This window comes from Sus scrofa, chromosome 17 (genome assembly GCF_054392235.1).
Source record: "Sus scrofa isolate SSC_HxYL_T2T_F1_AM1 chromosome 17, Sscrofa_HxYL_maternal_Yorkshire_Landrace_v2.0, whole genome shotgun sequence".
Taxonomy (NCBI): Eukaryota; Metazoa; Chordata; class Mammalia; order Artiodactyla; family Suidae; genus Sus; species Sus scrofa.
In genome coordinates this window covers 68720559-68732934 of record NC_139399.1, presented here as the reverse complement: position 1 = coordinate 68732934, position 12376 = coordinate 68720559, and the positions used below count along the sequence as shown (strand labels likewise).

At 49.2% G+C, this 12376-nt stretch overlaps 1 protein-coding gene across 3 annotated transcripts in view; it reads right to left on the bottom strand.

Annotated features, from left to right (window-relative positions):
* CDH4 (cadherin 4) overlaps positions 1-12376 on the bottom strand; it is a 495180-nt gene that overhangs the window by 454074 nt on the left and 28730 nt on the right. The gene's annotated exons all lie outside the window — the stretch shown is intronic.

The following is a 12376-nucleotide window of genomic DNA, read 5'->3' as shown; positions in this document are numbered from 1 at the left end:
GAAATCTTGATCTTGGACTTTAAGGCTCCAGAACAGAAAGAAAGAAACTGTGGTTTAAACCGTCCAGTCTGTGGTCCTTTGTCATGGCGGGTGGACTGACAGAGGAAGCCTCCCCCTTCCCACTTGGCTGGGAGGTGAGGACCTGCCCCACTGGAATAAAGAACTGCCACTGGCTGGATATGCGGGGCCTGCCCCATTACCAGGGGCCCCAGCTGGGTCAGGGCCAAGCCAGCTGCAGGCAGCCCTCTGTGGGCACAGTCAGGGGTTGGAGGTAGGCAGGCATCCCCAGCTGTCCCACAGGCATGAGCCGAGACGATGACTGTGCCATCTCTGTGACCAAGAGGAAAGGCCCCCTGCAGGCAGGATCACTCTGCAGCGGCGAGCAGAGCCAGAGGGTGGCTGAGAGGTGGGCAGCAGCCAGCTCCAACCACTTGCGCCGGCTCCTCGAGGACACTTCCTTCTCGCGCACCAGCCACGTTTCTTCTGTTCCATGGACTTAAAGGACAGGTATCGAGTTAGCCGCACTCAGCCCCAAGATGCCCACATGAGACACTCCTTGTGGCTAATTCCCTGAATCCTCTTTGGATCTCGCTCTGCTCGCTGCCACGCCCAGGCCCCAGCACTTGGGACGCACTCAAGAAGTGTTTGTTGAATGAATGAAGACGGCAATATACAAATTTATGCTTCTACTGCTCACATCTTCTAAATATTCTAATTAAGGTCACATGCTCCCTTGGAATAGTGGCATGAAAGGTACTGATAATTTTGGGAAATGGTTCCGGCAGTTCTGTGACGTTCATGAGCCATTCCTCTTCTTTCCATCTCCGTTACATGTGTCTTCCCCTTGTTTCTTTTCTGTCTGCTCCCAACAGCCCACCTAACCCTACATAAACCACCTCACATAAATGTCCAGAGGAGAGAGAGTGGTGCCCACAACCAGGGCAGCTGGGGAGGGGTGAGGACAGCACTTCGCTGTCTGTACCAGGAGCCCCCTCCTCAAATCACAGGGGGTTCAAGCCAGGCACTCCCTGACGTCTGTACCTGACCTTCCAAGGATGGGGAGCCCACCTGTCTCCCACACATCAGCAATCGGCCAGATCTCAGGACTGGTTCCAAGATCACAGAATCGCCCGGCCCCAGAGGCTCCTTGAGCAAGGCTGGTCTCAAGGCATGCAACCCTTGAGGTCACAGGGTGCCCAGCGCTCAGAAGGGCCTGTGCTTGGTTCAATGCTCTACTGTCACCCTCCTGAAACTCTTCATAATGTGTGTGTGTGTGTATGTGTGTGTGCGCGCTTTTTAGGGCCGCACCTACAGCATACGGAGGTTCCCAGGCTATGGGTCAAATCAGAGCTATAGCCGCCAGCCTATGCCACAGCCACAGCCACAGCAACGCGGGATCTGAGCCATGTCTGCGACCTACACCACAGCTCACGGAAACACCAGATCCTTAACCCACTGGTTCCCAGTCGGATTCGTTTCCGCTGCGCCAGGACAGGAACTCCTCTTCATACTTTTTGAACCAGGGGCCCCACACTTTCATCATGCACTGAACCCCGCAAGTCTGTACCCAGCTTAGCCCTGGCCAAGGGCTGTCAGGGTGGGAGGGGCCTGGGCACAGACTCACGTGCTGGAATCCAGATCGGGCAGGAATCAGCCCTCCCACGAACTGTGGGCTGCAAGCCTCTAGCCCCCAGCACAGGCAATTATTCCAATGAACAAAAGCAGCAGCCGTTTCAGCAGAAAAATCTCAGGGGCTCGATGTCTGACGTCTGCTGGGATTTGCAGGGGGACAAAGACTAACTGTCTATGAAGCTTTCTTGCACAACGTAGCCCAAAGGAGGGTGTCCCTGGACTTCACTGCTCCCTGCCTTTCTGTCCCAACAAAAGATGCTGGATCCCACTCATTCCAGTTCCCCCTGCCCGACCTTGCAGCTCAAGGTGGTTTGTGCTGGGTGGGGCAAGGGTGTGCTCCTACGAGGTGTCCAGCATTGAAGAACCATCTGCAGACCCCTTGGACCTTGCATGACCCCAGCACAGTTCAAACCTTTCTGAAAACATGCTCTGGACACTTAGAACCAAGAGGCTCACTTGGAAGTGACCGAAAGATGCAGGGATATTTGCCTTTGCCCCTGGGCGCTGAAGTTCAGCCCTGACTCTCGCCACCCTTTCGTTTCATTGCACTTCTAAAATTCCAATTGTTTCATTACCACAGGGAGAGCTGTCCTCCAAAAGGTCAGAGCAGAGGCTTGCATGTGGCTGTTCAGTGGGCCCCATGTGAGACGACCTGTTGTGGCACCACTGGAAAAGCCCAGATGCCCATCAGTGTAGACTGGACAAATAAAATGTGGACACTCACAGGAAGGAAAGCCCCATGGCGATGAGGGGGTGGAAAGCATGCCGTGGGCAAGCCACCATCTAATGGCTCGCAGCTCAGTCAAAGAGGCCGGAGGGTAGATGCCACAGGAGTCCACTGACCTCAAGTCCAAAATCAGGCAAAAGAGGACAGGTGGCAGAGAGTGACCACTAGGAAAGTGCCCAGAGCATGGGTCCCACTCTGCCCCAAGGATGGCCCTGGTGACACAGTGTGCTTAGTTGGAGAAGCTTTGCCATCTGGATGTCACGGCTTGTGCGACTTTTCTGCACATAGCTATAGGTCGATCAAAAGTTTTTAAAAACTTGAAGATGGCGGACTAGAAGGACTGGAGCTCACCTTCTCTCATAAAAACAACAAAATTGCAACTAAATGCTGAACAACCTTCAACCAAATGGACTGGAAACTTTCAAAAAGATATCCTACTCCAGAAGACAGAGAGGCCACATCAGAAGGTAGGAGGGGTGATTATGTGATATAAGCAACCCCATCCCTCCCGGGTGGGAAACCCACAGACTGGAAAGTAACTGTATCACAGAGACTCACCTACAGGAGTGAGAGTTCTGAACCCTGCGTCAAGTCCCCACGCCTGGGGACCTGGCATTGGGAGAAAGAGCCCCCGGAGCATCTGGCATTGGGGGCCAGTGGGGCTTGTACACAGGAGCTCCAGGGGACTGTGGGAAACTGAGACCCCATGCTTGAAAGGCGCACACAGACTTTCACATGCATTGGGTCCCAGGGCAAAGCAGAGGCTCCATAGGAATCTGGGTTGGACCTGACTGCAGTTCTTGGAGGACCTCCTGGGAAAACAAGGGGTGACTGTGGCTCATTGTGCGGGAAGGACATTGCAGGCAAAGCTCTCAGAATATCAGCGAGTGCTCCTCTAAAGGTGGCCCATTTTGGGAAAATTTGGCCCCACCCATCAGCGCTGAGAAGCCCCAGGCCCAACAATAATCCAGGTGGGATCACAGCCCTATCCATTAGTAAACAGGCTGCCTAAAGACCCCCCAGACACACAGCAGCCTCTAAGCTCACCCAGAGAAAAAGCTCCACCCACCAGAGGGATAGGAATCAGCCCCACCTACCAATGGGCAGGCACCAGTCCCTCCCATCAGGAAGCCTACAGCAAGCCCTGGTACCAACTTCTGCCACAAAGGGGGCAGACAGAATTAAGAGAGTTTATAACTCTATTGTCTGCAAAAAGGAGACCACACCAAAAATCTATAAAATGAAAAGGCAGAAAACTGTAATTCAGATAAGGGAACAAGAACCACCCCCCCTCCAAATAGCTAAGTAATCTGGAGATTATCACCCTCCAGGAAAAAGACTTTAGACTGACGATGCTGAAGATGATGCAAGACATTGGAAATAAACTGGAGGCAAATATTGATAATTTACAGCAAACACTGAGCAAAGAAATACAAGATTTAAAACTTAAGCAATAGAGATGCAAAATACAATAACAAATAAAAAATTCACTAGAAGCAACCAACAGCAGAATACGGGAGGCAGAAGAACGAATAAGTGAGGTGGAGGACACACTAGTGGAAATCACTGATGCAGAACAGAAAAGAGAAAAAAGATTGAAAAGAAATGAAGAGAGTCTCAGAGAACTCTGAGACAACATTAAACACACCAACATCTGTATTACAGGGGTGCCAGAAGGAGCAGAGAGAGAGAAAGGGACAGAAAAAATATTCCAAGAGGTAATAGCCAAAAACTTCCCTAACATGGGAAAGGAATCACTCATTCACATCCAGGAAGTACAAGGAGTACCATACAAAATAAACCCAAGGAGGAATACCCAGAGACACATATTAATCAAACTGACCAAAATTAAAGACAAAGAGAAAATATTGGAAGCAGCTAGGGAAAAGAAACAAATAACATACAAGGGAACCCTGATAAGGCTACTGGCAGATTTTTCAGCAGAAGCGCTGCAGGCCAGAAGGGCCTGGCAAGATATACTTAACTTGGTGAAAGGAAAAAACCTCTGACCAAGATTACTTTACCCAGCAAGGCTGTCATTCAGATTTGAAGGAGAAATCAAAGGCTTTACAGATAAGCAAAAGCTAAGAGGATTTAGCAACATTAAACCAGATTTGCAACAAATACTGAAGGAACTTCTCTAGGCAGAAAAGAAAAGGTCATAACTAGAAACAAAAATACCGCAAACGACAAGGCTCACCAGTAAAGGCATGTACACAGTAAAGACAGGAAATCATCCATGCACAATTATGCCACCAAAATCAGAAACTGTGAGAAGAGGAGGGTACAAATGCAGGACACTGGAGATGCACCTGCAGTTAAGAGACCAACAACCTAAAACAATCTCGTGTATTTATAGACTCATATCAAAACTTCAGGGTAACTGCAAACCAAAAATCTACAATTGATACACACACAAATAAGAAAAATCAACTCAAATACAACACTAGAGATAGTCATCAAACCACGAAATGAGAGAAGAAGGGAAGAAAAAAGAGCAACAAAAACAAATCCAAAGCAATTAATAAAACGGCAATAAGAACACACATATCAATAATTACCTTAAATGTTAACGGACTAAACGCCCCAACCAAAAGACACAGACTGGCTGAATGGATACAAAAACAAGACCCATATATATGCTGTCTTCAAGGGACCCACTTCACTTCTAGGGACAGACAAATTGGAACAGTCCACGCAAATGGGAATCAAAAGAAAGCCGGAGTAGCAATGCTCATATCACACAAAATAGACCTTAAAATGAAGAGTATTTGCAGGGACAAGGTAGGACATTACATAACGATCAAAGGATTAATCCAAGAAGAAGTTATAACAATTGTAAATAAATATGCACCCTACATAGTATCACTAAATTATATAAGGCAACTGCTAACAACCTTAAAAGAAGTAATAGACAATAACCCAGTAAGAGCGAGGAACCATTAACACCCCACTTACGGCAATGGACAGATCATCCAGACAGAACATCAACAAGGAAACACAGCCCCTGAATGAAACACTAGACCAGATGGACTTAATAGATATTTATAGGACACTCCATCTAAAAGCAGCAGAACACACATTCTTCTCAAGTGGAATGGAACATTCTCCACGATTGGTCACATTCTGGGCCACAAATCAAGCCTCAGTAACTTTAAGAAAATTGAAATCATATCAAGCATCCTTTCCGACCACAACACTATACGACTGGAAATCGACAAGGAAAAAACTGCAAAAAACACAAACATGTGGAGACTAAACAACATGCTACTAAACAACCAACGAATCACTGAAGAAATCAAAGAGGAAATTAAAAAATACCTAGAAGCAAATGACAACAAAGATAATACAACATTCCAAAACCTATGGGACGCAGCAAAAGCAGTTCTAAGAGTTAAGTTTGTAGCAATACAAGCCTACCTCAGGAAATAAGAAAAAGTTCAAATAAACAACCTAACTTTACATCTACAGATGAGCGAGAAGAACAGACAAGACCTAAAGTGAGCAGAAGGAAAGAAATCATAAAGATCAGAGTGGAAATCAATGAAATAGAAACAAAGGAAACTATAGAAAAGATCAATGAAATTAAAAGCTGATTCTTTGAAAAGATCAACAAAATTGATAAACCCTTAGCCAGACTTATCAAGAAAAAAAGAGACAAGACTCAAATCAATAAAATTAGAAATGAGACATCACAGAAATACAAAGAATCATAAGAGACTACTACACACAAGTATATGCCAATAAAATGGAAAACCTAGAAGAAATGGGCAAATTCTTAGAAAAATACAATCTTCCAAAACTAAACCAAGGCGAAATAGAAAAGATGAACAGACAAATCCCAAGTAGTGAGACTGAAAATGTGATTTAAAAAAAAACCTCCGGAGTTCCCGTCGTGGCGCAGTGGTTAACGAATCCGACTAGGAACCATGAGGTTGCGGGTTCGGTCCCTGCCCTTGCTCAGTGGGTTAACGATCCGGCGTTGCCGTGAGCTGTGGTGTAGGTTGCAGACACGGCTCGGATCCCGCGTTGCTGTGGCTCTGGCGTAGGCCAGTGGCTACAGCTCCGATTCGACCCCTAGCCTGGGAACCTCCATATGCCGCGGGAGCGGCCCAAAGAAATAGCAAAAAAAAAAAGACAAAAAAAAAAAAAAACAAAAAAAAAACAAAAAAACTTCCAACAGGAGTTTCCCATCATTGCTCAGCAGTTAATGAACTCAATTAACATACGTGAGGACGCAGGTTCAGTCCCTGGCCTAGCTCAGTGGGTTAAGGATCCAGCAATGCCATGAGCTGTGGTATAGGTTGCAGATGTGGCTTGGATCCCACGTTGCTGTGGATGTGGTGCAGGCCGGCAGCTGTAGCTCTGATTCAACCCCTAGCCTGGGAACCTCCATATGCCACTGGTGTGGCCCAATAAATAAACTTGTCAAGTGGAGATTCTCAATCATCATCCTTCCCAACAACCTTGGAAAGACCCTTAAAGTCAACAAGTAAACATGAAACTCTCAGCAGCAAAGGGAAGAGGGGCGATTTCCCAGCTTTTCACCAAGGCTAGTCAGGACCGGAGCAGACACACAGATCTGCCTGTCTTGGACTCGAAGCTGTGTCAAAAGCAAAACAGTAGGGGTGCCGTGGGGTTTGCAAAGTTCAAGAGGAATTACAGACCACAGATTTTTATGGCCCTATTGGATCAATCTGAGGCCAATTTTCACATCTGAAGCGGGTGAAAAGATACATGCCATCTTGCAGCTCATCTTGGTTTTTTTCCACTTTTTAAAAATTAAAGTACAGCTGATTTACAACGTTGTGCCCATTTTGCTGTAAAATTTACCAACAGTTTTTGGTCATGCCTGAGGCAAGCGGAAGTTCTGGGGCCAGAGATCAAACCTGAGCCACAGCAGTGGCAATGCTGGATCCTTAACCCTCTGTGCCCCCAGAGAACTTGCCTGCAGCATCTTGAGCTGTGAGCATGCCTCCCTGGTGAGGTGCTGGCCGAATCCGTTTGGGATGTGGAGGCATCCTTCATTTAGTTCTGCCTTCTTCACAAGTACCAAATCAGGGCGGCTCGTTCTCATCTTGACGTGACACTAGCCACTTCACTGCACGTGAGCGACAAGCCAGACTCCTGAGCAGGTGCAGACGTGTCCATCAACGCCCGGGACACTCTTAGACGAAGGGGAGGAAGCAGGAGTTGGAAGGCGTCGAGAGGTTTATCTATAATCTCATGAGTTGGCGCAGGGACCTGGAGGGACAGAAGCCCCGCCAGGTGCGAGGGTGAGGGGGTATGACCCTTGCTCTCCAGACTGTGGTCCCCAGGCCAGTGGTGGCAGCGGCTGGCAGCTGGCAGAGGCGTAGACTCTTGGCCTCACTGGGCTGACATCCCAGTGTGGGCAGGGTTGCCTCCTCCCAGAGGCTCCGAGGGAGAAGCAGTTTCCTTGCCTTTTCCAGCGGCTGGCGGCGCCTACAGTCCTTGGCTCATGGCCCTTCTGCTCCACCTCTGCTCCACTGTCACCTCTACTAGCTTGCCCTCCGCCCTCCCTTTTGGAAGGGCCCTCGGGACTCTAGGGGGCCCCAGGAGGAGTTCTGGTGCCTTCTGCCACTAAGGCGAATATTCGCAGGGCCTGGGGGTCAGGATGTAGATCTTCGCAGGTAGCCAGGTCGAGTCTAGACAGCAGGTAGGTCCCACCTTAGACTCTCCCTCAGGGGTGTGGCGGGCTTGGCAAGTGGGACCGTCTGCCTCAGGATGACATGGTGGGGGGCTGTTAGTAATGCAGATTCCCTGCCATCACTCCAACTCCATCAGATCCTGTGGAAGGAGATAAAGGGATCCTCCCATTCTCTGGAGAAGAACCAAGTTCACGGCAACAGACTTGACAAGGGAAAGCACACAGACACCAAACGCTCCTTTTATTTGGCTGCTCCGAGGCATAAGGGAGTTGGAAGTTCCTGGGCCAGGGATCGAATCCAGGCCACAGCTGCCACCTGTGCTACAGATGCGACAACACCAGATCCTTCACGCGCTGCGCTGGGTCGGGGATGGAACCCACGTTTCCTCAACAACCTGAGCTGCTGCTCCAGTCAGATCCTTAACCCACTGCACCGCAGCGGGAACTCCTGTCTCTTCTGATTTTAGTTTTTAATCTGAAGTTATACATTAGGCTGGTTCATCACTTTGGCTGATGTAATTTTAGAAAGACCTGCTTGCAAAGTCTGGAAAATGCACACTGAATTGACAGAGAGCAAACACATCTGCACTGGAGTGAGGAGAGGAGTGAGGGCGGGAGAAGGAACTCAGCAGGGCACCCGCACCTACAGTCACAGTCACCCAGACCAGCTCCTGGTCCTTAAACTGAAAGGCCCTGGGGCCAAGGGCCTCGAATGGCATCTCGCCAAGCTCCAGCACTTCTCTCTTCCCAGCAAAAGTTGTGCTGCTTTTGGTAGGGTTTCCTACTCTTGTCAACTGGATCTGACTGAAAAACTAATCTTCTCTTACCTCTGTGTTATCCTTTAAGTACTTAAGTTTTAATTACACCTAAGTCCACCTGAAGACGTTTTGGGAAACTTCCAATACTGTACGTCAGCAACAGAATACAGTGTAAGAGTGCATGTAATTTCCAAACCCCTAGTTGTTAATGAAATCCCAAACATTCAGATTTTAATTGAACTAGATAAAGATTAAGAAGCTTAGCAGCAGCTGGCATTACGAATTAGTTCTCAGCAGAGTTTTACGTTGTACTCTAAATCATCGCTTTTGTAATCGTCCTAAATTGTCCTTTATCTTGCTAATGCAGATATGATTCTCAGGGAACATCGGGCTTCCTGTGTCCCCACTGCCTGAAATATTTTGATGTGTAAAGTCTTAATACTAATTTTAATAATACTGTCATCTACACGTATGATGTATATTCAATAAATTCTTACACTAATTAGAAAAAACGTCAAGGCCTTTGTGTGACCTATTTTTAGAGATGAAGTTTACGGCCTGAGAATCATCCCTGGAAACGAGGAGCAAGAGAACTCCCCAGAGGGTGTGTGCTCAAACCGAGGGAACAGCACGGGTGCAACAGACCGGGTCTGCCCCAAAAGTCAATAAAACACCCCCCCAGGCAGGGAGCACACATAGCAGCCCCACTTCAATTAAGCTGACACTGGACTCTGGACGCTGGGGCTGTTCTCCCAAGTGGGATGGTCCATGCGCTTCAAGTGTGTCAAGGCGGGTGCCCTTGCAAGTGTCCACAGGCGCTGCTTTCCCCCACGTCCACGTGGTAGTGACCCAGAGGCAGTTAAGGGAATGACTGCAGAGATGGGCAGGCTCAGGGTTTGTTCCTTCTCTGTCCAGGGGCCACAGTGACATTTTGCTCCCCCATCTGTGAAGCAGGTGGACAGTAGGGGGCTTCAGACTCTTGAGTGAGACACCGCAATGCACCCTGACACAAACTGGGCTGATTATAAGCCCTGGTGGTTGGCTGCCCATCTCCCTCCTCGCTCTGGAAGCCTGGGAAAGTCAGCAGGGTCAAGAGCTGGAGGAAGTATGTGGCTTTCCCAGAGGCTTAGGTGAATGGGGGCGGGGGGGCGGGCACGAGTCAGCTGTGGCGGTGGCCAATCACTGCAGCTTGAGAATGTTCTAAATGAAGGATGTGGTTTGTTCCCTGGGCACCTGCCTACCTGGAGGTCCTGCCAGGAAACCAGGGTGTTTCCACCTAAAAGAAATGGCATCTCGGGAAGTGGAACAGTCAGCCTCGCCTCCCTGCAGGGGACCTGTGACTGTGTGTGGGGCAGGAAGGGCAGCCTGGAGGTCAAGGAGCCCTGTACCTGGTGAGAGCTGGGCATCCTCCTCACCCATGGGGGCCAGAGCCAGCTACAGTCCATTCAGCCTGCACTCTGAGGCTCTAAAGAGCAGAGCAGAAGTGAGCTGCAGGCTCCCAGCTGCAGAATGAGCTGGTATGGAGCCGAGGCCCCAGGCTCAGATGTTCGGCACCTGCAAGGTCTGCAGCAACAGGCTCTGGCTGCTCCCCTGCCCCAGCCACTTGGGCTCCTTCCCGTCCCAGGAAGGGCCCAGCACAGGCTGTCTCAGGGCCTTTGCACGTGCCATTCCCTCTGCCCAGAACGTGATCTCTTTAGGTCCTCATGTGGCTGGCTCCTCTCCTCCCCTCATTCAGGTGCCCCCTTAATGTCGCTTTACCTGACAGACACCCGCCACCGGCTGTCTGGCTGTGGAGCACCAGCCCCTCCCTCCGCGATCTCTTGATTCCCGTAACTGTCAATCTCGTCGTCTGTCTGAGGTGCTCTTCAAGGAGGGAACTTCTGTTTACGCATCAATAAATCATCAGTACCCTGAACCGAGCTTGTTTGCTGAATGAATTAAGACATACATGCGTCCTTAAAATGCCGTTTTTAATAATGTTCCTTTATGAGAACTGGTCCTGCTTCTAAAACGTCATCTCAAATGGTCACACTAGCCAAATACCCAGCCCCAGACACTTGCTGCAAGCATCCCTTCCCAAGGGGAAGCCAGGCCAACTTTCATGGTTGATTTCAAAAGGCCCCTAACACTTTCTAAGGGGCTCAGCACTGTCTGCAATGAGAACACAGTCCTATGAAACTCCTGCAGGACAGGATAAAGAGGTACGAAGGCAAAGAGAGGGCAGATGGGGGGCTGTGAGGGTCTGAGGGCCTTCCGGGGAGACGCACACAGCGCTGAGACATCAGGAAAACAACGTCCGGATCCTGAGAGTAACCCTGTGTTTCTGCAGTGACGCCACTGCTCCATCGCAAAGGGAGGCAGGATGCGAACACTCACCCAGAACAGAAGGTCCTCCCTAAAACATCAGCATCCTGGGTGACACTGAGGAGGAGCACGCCTCTGAACAACACCTCTGAGCCACTGCCTTTTCTTCTCGGTCCTCCAAAACTGCCGTGCTCCCCAGTGGATTCCAGCCCTGGGGCTCCTGGAACAAAGGGCCACAGACTGGGGGCTTACAACAACAGAGCTCTATGCTCAGTGTCGGTTTCAGGGTGTCCGCAGGCCCAGGCTCCCTCTGAAATATGCGGAGGAGGCTTCCTGCCCCTCCCGGGCTGTCCTGGTGCTCCTTGCTCTGCAGACTCATCACTCCACTCCCTGCCTGCCCACACTGTCCCTGCCCTTCCTGTGGGTCTCTGCCCTAAAGTGGACTGAAGACGTGCTTCCTTGTAAGGACACCAGAGTAGGATTTAGGGCCCACCCTAACCCAGTGTGGCCTCATCTTACCTTGAGGAAATTTACAAAGACCTCTTTTTTCCCCAAATAAAGCCATACTCATAGTACCAGGCATTTAGGGCCTCAACGTATCTTTTGGAGACACACAACTCAGCCCATAATACTCAGTGGTATTCTTATTCAAAATGCCGCCACTATGGCTACAACTTCACTATCTTCAGAAACCAGCTCTCCTCTTTCAGAGTGTTTCTACTTTATGAATTTTGGCAAAGTGGCATGTTCACCACATACACAGACGCGCACGTGCTTCTGCCGTTACCATGAAAAAAGGGGGCTCTTAGCAGCTATGAATTTCAGACTCCTTTGCAGCTTGACTTGAAAACGATTTTCTTCATTACATGTTCTTTTAAATTTATTTTATTTTTGGCAAGAGAAAGGGGTGACGATTATGGTAGAATTTGAGGGTACTGTGGTTGCCAGAAGGCTCAGAATGTCTGTCCCAAATAATGTGTTATTTTTTCAAAGGAGAAGTGGTTCTGATGTGTCAACAGCAGGACCCAGATCCTCAGAAGGTTTGTGGCAGTGCACGCAGGCGTGTCCTCCTGCACTAAAGAGTTCTGCGCTGAAGGGCTGAAGATGAGCCAGCCAGTGAGAATGTTCCAGAAAAAAGCCAGGGAGAGAAAGAGGAGAGGGAGAGAGTGAGCCAAGCCTCACTGGGCTACATATCCTTGATGCTCGTGGCTGTAGGGGGACAATGACTGATTGTCTAGGAAGACTGATCAATAAAGCACATGGATTTCAATCTAATCCTAGCAACTT